Raw genomic sequence first — 12803 nt, 5'->3', positions numbered from 1 at the left:
TTAGGTAAGCAATAAGGTTCTTTTTTAATAACTTTTATCCCTTGTAATATATATTTAGGGTTTAGGGTGTAGGTTTATGGTTTGGGGTTTAAAGTTTAGGGTTTATTGTTAGAAAATTGAAACAACATTTGGATTTTACTGAAAAAATTTTGAAAGTAAAATCATAGAAAAATACATGTCAAAAATAATTTTAAAGTTTTTTTGGGTATATGACTGATTTTTTAAATTTATATATTAATTAATTTCTTATATAATTGTAAAGAAGATAATATTTATTTTAATATATTAAAATTATCAATATAGTTTAAATTATTTAAGAGATAACGATAAAGTTTATATATATTAAAACAAAATAAGGGATTTTTAGTGGAGCAAAACGACTCTATTTTGTGTAAAGGAAAATGACTATTTGCGGCGTTTTAAAAAAAAAAGGCCACAAAAGGTAAGCAATAGCGGCGTTTTTATAAAAATACCGCAAAAAATATTACACAAAACGGCACCGTTTTTTTACCCTAAAATGCCTTAAGACTTTTTCCCAAAATCAGTTCCCCCCTTCCCCCCCCCCCAAATCCCAAAATTCGACATGAAATCTCTTTTTTTTCCCTCCTTTCTTTTTCAGAAAATCGGTTCCCTCCCCCCTCCCCAAAGAAATCCTAAAACTTCACCTGAAATTAGTAGAAGCAATGATCAAAGAAGCAATGGAGTTTATGTTACCTTCTCTATTTCATTTCTCCAATAGAAAAAGAAAAAACCTTAGCGGCTACACTCTTCCCTCACTTTCTAAACTAACAGAAGAAAACAATCACGGAAATGGAGGTTTCTCAAGTCGACTTCGATCTCCTTTTAGTCGCAGAACACACTTATAAAACCTCTGAAGTCAACTACGCCTAGGACCCTCTTGATGCTGAGGTTCCTTCTTTATTTCTTTTCCTTTCAATTTTTTTATAATTTGTTTCTTTGTTTGCAGTTACTTTCCTCTGTTGATCGATTTTAATAGCAATGAGGTTTTAATTATTTTATTCTTATTTTCTTCTTTGGTTTGAGTTTTTTTTAAAGAAATCGTGCGGCGTTTCCTATTATCGGTTAAAAATGGTTGTAGAATTTAACCAAATGGGGAGGGGCTTTACTCGAATTAGCTAAATTTCAGACTGTTTTAGGTGCAAAGCAGATGATAAATGGTACTCTACCATGTTCTTGCGTTTACTCCTATTATTAGTTTTTGCTAATGCAATGAATATTGATCATTTAGATGAATATTGGCACGTATGACCAAGGTGCTTATTTGTTTTTACCATCATATGTCATGCGGACACATGGTGCAAAACAACAACGTGAAACTGTTAAAAGAACTCCAAGGAAGCAATTAGAGCTTGTTTTTGAGGTTTGAAATCCTTGAGATTTATATTTATATCTCTATGTTCTGCACTTCCAAGTGTCGGCTTATTTCATTTAATTTAATACGTAATTACATATTTTATTCATTTTTATGAATATTTATTAAATATTATATTATTATTTTTATATAAGATTGCTGTTTTAATTACATAATTGAATAAATGTATAAGTTTGAGCTTAAAAATGAGAATAGTTCTGATAAATAACAGAAGCATTCCATTTTATTGTGAAACCTCTAGTTTTTCTTGATATGAGTTAACTATGGAATATTATTTTCATTTTCTCATACATATGTACTTGGTGATGCATTTATTGCTTGATATTCTTTTCAGCAAAAGGATATTCTTAGATATGGAGGTTAGTTCCTTTAATTCCCTCTTGCTCCTGAGCCTGTGCAGTTATGCTGTTCTGTTTTTTTTTGTTCTATCCGGTTATTAGCAACAATGTTTTATTTCTCTTTTGTTGAAACAAACTCTTATTCTTGCTTTATGGTGGCATTATTAAAAATTTATCTTTCCATATTATAACTCAAAAAGATCAGTTAATGTGCTTTGACATATGTGGCTTTGAGTGTCGTATAAGTGATTTCCTTACTAGCCTGACTTTGGCTTACAGGTGCATACTTTGGATTGAGCCATTTTTTGCGTTTGAAATGTAGTCAACATGACTGATGATATAAGATGCCATTTCTTATTCTTCATGAGGCTCAGTACTATTGCAATGCCTTGGTCAGGTACTGTGAATGCTTTGCATCTGGCATGTATTGTGATGAGTGCAATTGTGTTAATTGTTATAACAATGTTGAGTATGAAGCTGTGAGACAAGATTCTGTTGGAGCAACTTTGAAGAGCAGTCTAAATGCTTTCAGGCCAAAAATTAATAGCAGTTCACATGGTGCAAAAGATAACAAGGTACGTGGGTCAAACTCTTTCTTTTTTCTCTTCACATTATCAAGTACAAAGTTACCTCATAGATTTTACAGTATTGATTCAACAAAAAGCTGTATGTTCTTTTAGTTGGTTCTTTTATTATTGGGGATGTTATTCTTCATGAGGCTCAGTTAACACGTTTAGCAAGGTCATAACTTTGTTGCCTTTAATTATTGATGGTCCAATAGTAATATACATAATCATTTAAAATGATTTCCTTCTGTTGAAATGTATGACCATGCATTTGATTTTATCACATATTTGATATCCTCTTCTCTAAATTCTGTCTGGTTACATTCTTGGAAAATGGGTTTGAGCTGAGCTTTTTTTTTTTAATAGCAAAACATAAAATTTAAAGTATAACATGAATGCCTTTTTTATTTGATAAATCTTGCTGCAATTGGCAAACTATTCAATTATTTTAATTTTATAAATTAATTTTATGCTTTATTTATTTTATCTAATCATTTAATATTTCACTATTGACTATTTTTCACCTTTTTCTTACTTTCATTATTTTTAAAATATTATTTTTTATTTTTAATTATTTCTTTCAAAATAAAAACATTTAGTATAAATTAAATTAATATTAGTGGATTTTTTTTTAAATTGTAAATGTATATTTAATGAATTAAAAAAACAGTTAAAATCACATGTAAATGTTTATACGAGTCTATGTTATGAAACACATTGAAAATTAACATTGTGATAAGTAAGGAGCAGAGGTTGAAATGGTTAAGGAAATGAAGAAGCGACAACTTGATGGCATGAAGCAGAATTTTAAAGGGTATATAGACACCAAATATTCTACTAATCCACTCACATTTGGCATAAGAATCAATTCAAATGGATACGAATTGTTAAATGTTAACTAATGATGTCCAAATAGATACGAATTTATGATGTTAGTAAGCTGAAAATTTAGGTGTTAAATGTTGCAATTTATGGTGTCTGAAAGTTGTGATTTATGATATTCGAATGATGTATTTTAAGTTGTTCGAATGTGTCAAAGAGTTGATTTAATATAATGCCTAATGGTTGTTTATTGTTGTTCAAAGCATGATGAAATAAACATGTTAGGCGTGGTTTAATACATGCCTTGCTAACCTGTAAGGTTGTCCAAAACAAGACAAAATTTAGTTGTCTTTAAGATGTTCGAATGTGGTTGTTCAAATGGTTCTTCAAATTTTCCAAATCTGTCTTTAAGGTGCTCGAAAATGTCATATTAATGTTGTCCATATATGATTTTGAATGCTGGAAATTTACAGCATTTAATTTGTTGCTTGAAGTTGATTAAACCATGCTGTAAATGCAAAACATTTATATGTTGTTCACATGCTAAATTAACCGTTAGTGGGCTTAAAATTGATCTATTCGAATGTGTTAAATTCATTGTTCAATGTGATGTTATTTATGCTAATGTATTGAGTATATTAAGCTGTGCAATTTGATGTTATATGTGGCGTTAATGTTGACTTGTTAATTGCATATTTTATTATTAATCTGACTTAGGGTTCTGAATTTAGAAGAACCTTATCTTAGATAAGTTATCTACTTTCATAATAACTGGAATCTAATTCTGTTATTTTGGTTGGTTCTTGCCTTCATATGTCATTCATTAACTTTTGGGCCTACAAGTTATTCAAGCAATTACTACAATCCTGGTGATTATCAGACAGCTGGAGCTTACCCAAGCAGTAGTTACACTCATCAGACTACCACATGGAATGGGAGTAATTATGCAAATTATACTACTTAGCAGTGTTCAAACTATACTCAAGATTCAAGTGGGACTTATGCCGTTGGTAATGCAGGTGCAAATTCTTTGCATTATCAGCAGCATTACAAGCAATGGGTTGATTATTACAATCAAACGGAAGTTAGTGGTGCCCTTGGAACAGAAAATTTGTCTGTTGCTAGTACATCCACTCAACTGCCAAGCCCCTACAACTTTTGCTCCACCTTGGAGGCCAGAGACCGGTTCATCTCAAACACCATTGTTGCAGGTTTGAGTTTTTGTTGGATGCATGGTCCAAGATTAGCTGAATTCATGCATAGTGACGACTTGTTTGAGCTAACTGCTGATCTTAAAGTGTGCATTCTATCATTATTTTGTTCTATTTGTATTTTGTTAGATTTTTGGTGTAGTATGATAAGTGCGGTATTTTGTTTGATTGTTCTTGATCAACTTTTTGTTTGATGGGATATATATTTATAACTTGAATATTATTATTCTTCTCAATATTTTGATAATTAATTTTAATTTTTTTATATTTTTCATGACCTTTATAATATCTTATAATATATATTTTTTTAATTTCATGACCTTTAGCGACGTTTGTGGAGAAAGCGCCACTAAAGGCCATGTTCTTTAGCGGCGTTTGTGGGAGAAATACCGTTAAAGGTTATGTTCTTTAGCGGCGTTTGTGGCTAAAGAGCCACTAAAGGTCATGCTCTTTAGCGGCGCTTGTAAAAACGCCGCAAATAGTTCTAGTGGCACTTAAAAGCGCCTCTAAAGGCCTAAAAAACGCCGCTAAAAGTTAAATCTGTTGCAGTGGGTTAAAATTAAAATTAAGATTAAGGGTTATTTGTATAGTAATTACACTTTCTTGTAATTATAAATAATTATAATTTTCACATATTTGGTTGACGGAGTAATTTATATGCTTATGTGCTATAATATATGCATATATAGGGAAGGAATTCATTTATATAGGTATAAAGTATGCATATATTTACATGCATTTTTTGTATGATTAATATTTTAATAATCTAATAATCACATTTCATTTTCTAGTTATTAAGATCATGTACGTAAATTTTGTAGTAAATTAAAAAGTTCTAACTATTTATAGTTGTTTAACATAAAAAACTTTCAACCGTTAAACAATATTTAGAGGTTTCATATCTATTAAAAGATTTACATTCATTAAAAGTACAATTATATTAAATATATTCAGCTGTTCGATTAATTTTCAACTTCAAAATAATCAAAATTCCGCTTTCGAAAAAAAGTGTTATACATATATAAGAATTTAATTTTGACATAATATCAAATTTAGCCTTAATGTTTATATATTTTATCAATTTTACCTTTATTATTTTTTTAAGTTAAAGTTGGCACTCTACATTTTAAAAAGAGTCAAATTTAATCATAAATTTTTAAAAATAGTTAAATTGAGAGTTTTTTTAACAAAAATACTAACTAAAACTTTAAATTTTTGAACATTTTAGTCTACATGACAATCCACATGTACTCCATGCTAACATTTTTTGAATTTTTATAATTTATAGTTATAATTTTTGAATATATTTCTTTTATAAATTTTAAATTATTTGTTGGCATAATATATGTAAGACAAATAGTATTATGCTAGTATAAAGTATTTGCCACGCTGGTGTCATGCCAACATCGTTAAAAATTTAATATTTTAGTCAACATTTCTGTTAAAAAGCAATTTAACTCTTTTGGAAATATCAACAACCAAATTTAGCTCCAAAAGAAAAAATAATGATCCAATTGACAAAAGATATAAACATTAAGAGCTAAATTTGACATTATGCCTTTAATTTTTTCATATTGACGAAGAAATTTAGATTCAAAATAATTAATCCAAAGCTATATATAAACTAAGATCTTAAAAAAAGTACTAGAAATTCTATCACAACGTATGCACATGGAAACTACTTATTTAGAACACAGTTTAAAACTAATATACAATAATTAATGAAATGTAATATTCAAAGCTAATAATAATGATGTTATATCAATAATTGTATTAATAATTTACAAGAATTAAATCAAATCAAAATTTCTTGTATAAAATTGTCCAAAATCAAAGTTCATGTATACAATTACACATTAAACCATAATTCATGTATAGTTTTGGGATATATCTATTGATTTTATTAAAATAATAAAAAGACAAAAGTACCCTTAAAATGATATAATTTATTTATAATCAAATGGTATTTTCATAATTTCTTTAACTAAATTAAAATTCGATAACACCAACTCAATAAAAAATTTAAATAATAGTATAGATGGGTGAAAACTAAAAACCCTTAAAAAGGTTCAAAAGATCTTAATACGTTAATTTTTTCTTATTAGTAAAAATTCATATTCCCCATTTCAAAAAACCCTTAAAAGATTAAGTGCCATATGAATAAACCCAACATCTTAAGCACATTCGAATACAATAATTCTTCCATATTAGTGAAAAATCATATTCACTTTAAGCAAAAAACTAGTGGCAAAGGTAGAAAAGTTTTTGGAGGATCAGAATTAAATTGTATATTTTTATGATAATAAAAATGCAATTTCACCATTTTAATAGTCTATATCTTTATAATTTTTAAAATATTAAATTAAATTTTTATCATTTTTTGGGACTAAAGTGTAATTTTATCATTAATAATTTAAAATTTTATAAATTATAAAAGGTTTAAATGAAAATTTTTTTATTTTAGAAAGGCCAAGACCCTTGCCAACCCCATTAACTCCGCTACTAGAAAAAACGAAGACCCTAAATTCTCAACATGAATACTATCAAAATTTCATTTCATATAATGGCAAATACCAAATTTCTTTCAAGTTATCTCATTCTTTTATGCATTATATTTGTTGACAACTCGAATCTTTACGAATGTATGTTCTTTTTCATATATTTTATTATCATTTTCGAATTTGTTTCAAAAGATGAATTTATAAAATAAATTTTTATATGAAGTTTAAAATAAATTTATGATGTCTAATTTTATTTATTATTGGGTTTTATTTATATTTTTAAAATGTTTTAGGCAAGAACAGAAGAGTTGGTGGTTTGAATGGGAAGAAAAAGGAAGGTGTGAATATAACATTAATAACATGTCGTATAGAAGAATGCGCAGGCCCTCGTGTATGTTATTGTTGTATGATTTGGGATGTTTTGATGAACTCTGAATGTGAACAAGTTTGCCCTATTTAATACTTTTATGTATTTATTCCAATAAAATTCAAATTTATCTTCTACTACACTGCATTCTCGTTAACTTATTATTTGGTTTTTCTTAATGCTAAACTATTAAAATAATCATTTTTATTTGTCCAATATTACATTTTAGTCACTTATGTTTGAAATTTCATGTTTTAGTCACTTATGTTATTATGTTGTAACATTTTAGTAACTGAGCGTTAATTGCCGTTAACAGTATAATGATACACTAACGTGGCACGTTAAATCATCTTTTCACAAAAAAAAAATTAAATTATACAATTTGTCCCTATATTTTTTTCGTTTTGAACAATTTAATTTTTTTTCTTTTATATTCTTTGAACTTTCTTCTCTTTTTTTCTTTATTTTCTATTCTCCTCTCCTTCTCTCTCTATTTTCCTCCCTTCTCCATTTCTTTTAACTTACTTTCTTTATGTTTTCCATAAATATAAAAAAGTTTTAACAAATGGAAAACATAAAAACAACTACCTTAAAAGATATAGAGAAGGGAGAAAAATAGGGAGAGAAGTAGAAGAGAATGGAAAATAAAGAAAAGTTAAAAAGAACATAAAAGAAAAAAAGTAAATTAATCAAAACGGAAAAATATGGGGACTAATTATAAAATTTAACCTAAAATTTTTATTTGAAATTATGATTTAATGGGCCATGTCAGGTTACCGTTATATTGTTAATGGCAATTAACGACTCAGTGACTACATTATTACAGCACGTTAATGTAAGTCACTAAAACATAACATTTCAAATATAAATAACTAAAATATAACCTAAGATAAATAAAAGTGATTATTTTAATAGTTTACCCTTTCTTAATTTAGTTTCAATCTTTAACTTGATATATAATTTTTTTAGTCTCAATTTAATACTTGAATTTATTGTCAAAGCTTAGTTTAATACTTATAGTTAAGTGTAAATATTAAATAAATGCAGGGGCATAGCCAATGGTGGTTGACAGGGGCCAACGTCCTAAAATGAAAAAATATTTATTTAGGCTCTTTAAATTTTTTAAAATTTTAAATTAATAAAAATAAATTTGCACTTTAGCTCTTTCTAAAAAGAATAAAAATTCAATTTAATCCTTTAAAGATTATAAAGGTATAGGTTTTTTAAATTATGAAATTACATTTTTATTATCGTAAAAATTGAAATTTAATTTTGACCCCCTAAAAAATTTTTGAATTTCACCCCTGAATATAAGTATATTTTCAAGAGGGATATATTGATTTTTGTTTTTTTGAGAATTTTTGAGGAATATATCCCTATACACATATATGAGTATGTACAAGATACAAATATCTATTATTTTAAGATTTAATATATATTCTAGTTATTATCCACAATAAATTTAGAGCAGATACAAATATTAACAATTAAATATATATTATTTTAAGATTTTGATATCGACCTACTATAGCTTTAGATGTGGGAGACGAATACTCTTTAAAAAAGAAACCTGAAGTCTCACTCGTCTACCAAGTAAAAGATTGTGGGTTTTCTAGGTTCCGTAATTTCCACAGTCCCTTCCAACATCTTAGCAACCTTCTCTATTGATGGTCTCGCCTCTGGCCTATCTTGTAGGCACCAAAGAGCCGTCTTTACCATCCGATCCACCAATTCCAAATGCATTCGATTGTCGAAACAATGCTTAATTTGACGGTCCAAAATGTCTTCCACTTTCATTTCTTTAAACACTTTGTCGAATGCCCACCTTGGGAAATACCAGTCTTCACTATTATCCAACAATGAGTCTTGCATATCAAAGTTTCGAGCCCCACTCACCGGCTCTAGCAACACCATCCCAAAGCTATAAACGTCTGCTTTCGGTGTTATTGGATCCATTTTCACCCACTCTGGTGCCATATAACCTCGAGTCCCCCTTATACGTGACATACTAATCATGTCCTCCTTTTTTCGCAGCTTTGCTAGCCCGAAATCAGATATCTTGAGGCAAAAATCATCCCCCAAAAGTATGTTTTCGGGCTTTATGTCGCAATGTAACACCCATTCTAAGCATTCTTCATGTAAATATGCAACCGATCTTGCCACCCCGAGGGCGATCCTGTATCGGATGTTTCAATCAAGAATAGGGGCATTGAGGACTTGGGCCAACGATTCATTAGAGGGGACTGGAGTGGATCGAAAGAGGTACTTATCGAGTGAACCATTTGGGACAAACTCATACACCAAGATTCGTTGGCCTTTCTCGGCACAAAAACCCCACAACCTGACCAGGTTTAGATGGTGCATTCGAGCGATGATGGTAACCTCTGCCCAAAACTCCCCATCCCCACCGGCCACATTCTTCAAGCACTTCACCGCAACAACGCGGTGATCAGGTAATTCCCCTTTATAAACATCGCCAAACCCTCCTTTCCCAATAAGATTCGAGAAGTCATTTGTCGCCGCTTTCAGCTCAGCGTAGGTGAATCGTTTAGGCCCGCCTGCAGGCAAGAACTCGAGTCCGACCGTTCGAGCCATGTCTCGATACTTGATGTACTTTCTGAGGAACCCCCAAAAGAAAAAAATCCCAGAAATAAGCTCAGCAGCGAAAAGGGTACATATTATCACTAAATTCCTCGTCGTTGTATCGGATTCTTCAGGCGGTAAAGGAAGGCTTATAGTAACGGGACATGTTGTTTCTAACAAGCTCGTCATGCCTCTGAACTCGGATTGTTCTGTCTCGGATTTATCGACGCGCAAGTAGAATGCGGCCTCCGTCCCTGGAGACCAATACCCGAACAACAACCGATCAATCTGGAGTACACAGTAGCCGTGTCCATCAAGTTTGAACGCAAATCCCAAACAATTTGGATTTGCCAAGCATCTGGATTGACACATGGAGAAATTTTGAACCTTGAGATTACTTTGATCTGCGCCGCCAGAGAAATTAACGTAATCCAGCCGAAGAAACTTGGTGTTTTCCCCCAGCGGGATTTTGATCTCGCATGAAGAATTATCACCCGATTTTTTCTTGAATCTCGGCGGGCATACGCAAGATGTTGAATCCGAGTTCGTTGCATCCTTCATACAAATAGCGTTAGGCCCGCAAGTTCCATGAACGGTGCAGATTTCTTGAACGGCTAACCAGACGATTTCCCACTCACCGGATCTCAAATCAAAGCTGTAAATCCTGATATTTCCATCGGAATCCAATTTCAGTCTTCGTAAATGTTGCGCGGAAACGTGTGAAAGAGTAAAATTATTGTACTGAAAAATCACACTAAGTTCAATTCCCAGGAAAGAGAGGTGGATCACGAGGATCGCTTACATACCAGATCTTTCCTAGCCAGAATATCCCTCTATCGTAATTTAATAGCACAATAAATCACTACAATGACACTTGCAAAATATGCAGAACAAAAATAAAGAACACTAGAATTTTAACGAGGTTCAGCAAATTTTGCCTACGTCCTCGGGCACTACCAAATATATTTCACTCCAAAAATACAAGTGAAAGTTTACAAATAGGGAGAGAGAACAATTGCCTTAAGTAGAGAATGGCAAGTGTGGGATGAAGAAAGTAAGAAATGGTTAGGCCTATTTATAGTTGAGGTTTAAGGATCAACTTGCAATGTCCCTATACAATTAGGGACCAAAATTGCAATTATCCCATGCCAACTAATCTTACTTTCTACTTTCGGTGCCTTTCGGTGCCAACTTTCTGCCACTATTCATCTTTGAAAAGTCAAAGATTGTAGGTATCCAATAATCTCCACCTTGAAGATTTGATTAGGATAATCTTATCTTCACACAATTCTTTCTACCTTTGACAACAATACTTGATAGTGCCTTCTTCAACTGTTAAACTTGCAGGATATTGATCAAGTTCAAACAATGTTCGAACTTGGTTGTTGTTACCACATTGGTCATCATATCTGCGGGATTATCTGCAGTCTTGATCTTCTGAAGACAAATTTTCCCCTCTTCAATAATTTCCCGCACAAAATGGAATCGTACGTCGATATGTTTTGTACGTGCATGATAGACTTGATTCTTTGCTAAATGAATAGCACTTTGACTATCACAATACACGTTAATATGCTCCTGAACCAACCCCAAGGTTTTAGCCATACCTTGTAACCAAATAGCCTCCTTTACAGCCTCTGTTACAGCCATGTATTCGGCTTCTGTGGTTGACAATGCAACTGTAGACTGTAGTGTAGACTTCCAACTTATTGGTCCTCCAGCAAGTGTAAACACATAACCGGTGGTTGATCTTTGCTTGTCCAAATCACCGGCATAGTCAGAATCAACGTACCCAATAACACCTTTACCAAGTGTATTATCCTGCTTGAACAGTAATCCAACATCCACGGTCTTCTGAATATACCGTAGAATCCATTTCACAGCTTGCCAATGTCCTTTTCCAGGATTATGCATATACCTGCTCACTATACTAACTGCCTGTGAAATGTCGGGTCTTGTACACACCATTGCATACATCAAGCTACCCACTGCATTAGAATACGGAACTTGCAACATGTATTCTCGTTCCGTATTCGTCGAAGGAGATAGTTGTGCAGAAAGCTTGAAATGAGAAGCCAACGGGGTACTTACAGGTTTGGTCTGCTCGTTCATGCCAAACTGCTGTAGTACTTTCTTCAAATACTGCTTCTGAGACAAGCTAACTCTGCCATGAGCTCTATCTCTACATATTTCCATGCCGAGAATCTTTTTAGCTTCTCCTAGATCTTTCATCTCAAACTCGAGATTGAGTTGAGTCTTCAATCTTTCAATCTCAACTTTGCTCTTAGATGCTATTAGCATATCATCAACATATAAGAGCAAGTATATGAAAGTTCCTTCTTGTAGCTTCTGAAAATACACGCAATGATCAAATTTACTTCTTGTGTACCTTTGCCCTTTCATGAACTGATCAAATCGCTTGTACCACTGCCTCGGAGATTGCTTCAATCCATAAAGCGACTTTGTCAGTTTGCAAACCCAATTTTCTTTTCCAGCAACCTTGAATCCATCTGGCTGAGTCATATAGATTTCCTCTTCCAAATCACCGTGTAAAAACGCGGTCTTCACATCAAGCTGAACTAGTTCAAGATCATATTGCGCAACCAATGCTAGCAAAATCTGAATAGACGAATGCTTCACAACTGGAGAAAACACTTCATTGTAGTCTATTCCTTCTTTCTGAGCGTAACCCTTTGCTACCAATCTAGCCTTGTATCGAATTTCATTTTTACCAGGAAATCCTTCCTTCTTTGCATATACCCATTTGCATCCAATTGCCTTCTTTCCCTTGGGCAGTCTCACCAACTCCCAAGTCCTATTTTTATGAAGAGACTGCATTTCTTCATTCATAGCTTGCTTCCACTTTACACCATCAGAGTTACTTATTGCTTCTGTGTAAGTGGAAGGAACATCATCATCTGCAATTGGAAGTGCATAGGCCACCATATCGTCAAAGCGAGCAGGCTTACGAATCTCTCTTCTTGGCCTCCTATATGCAATTGAATCTTGTTGCTGTAGAAGT

General features: G+C 32.0%; 1 long non-coding RNA gene and 1 pseudogene across 3 annotated transcripts; one reads left to right on the top strand and one right to left on the bottom strand.

Annotated features, from left to right (window-relative positions):
- The first annotated feature begins 543 nt into the window (after window positions 1-543).
- LOC121210997 (uncharacterized) lies at window positions 544-4553 on the top strand. 3 transcript variants are annotated; one of them, XR_005906348.1, is made up of 5 exons: window positions 544-909; window positions 1250-1381; window positions 2011-2128; window positions 2209-2306; window positions 3963-4553. It is a non-coding gene; the product is annotated as an uncharacterized lncRNA (long non-coding RNA). The 3 variants fall into 3 exon arrangements; XR_005906346.1 differs by having other exon boundaries at window positions 566-909; window positions 1728-2128; XR_005906347.1 differs by having other exon boundaries at window positions 566-909; window positions 1250-2128.
- Window positions 4554-8776: 4223 nt separating this feature from the next.
- Window positions 8777-10476, bottom strand: LOC121210996 (G-type lectin S-receptor-like serine/threonine-protein kinase At1g34300; annotated as a pseudogene).
- Between the last annotated feature and the right edge of the window lie 2327 nt (window positions 10477-12803).

The sequence above is a fragment of the Gossypium hirsutum genome, chromosome A12, assembly GCF_007990345.1.
Source record: "Gossypium hirsutum isolate 1008001.06 chromosome A12, Gossypium_hirsutum_v2.1, whole genome shotgun sequence".
Classification (NCBI taxonomy): domain Eukaryota; kingdom Viridiplantae; phylum Streptophyta; class Magnoliopsida; order Malvales; family Malvaceae; genus Gossypium; species Gossypium hirsutum.
This window is presented reverse-complemented; position numbering and strand designations above follow the sequence as displayed.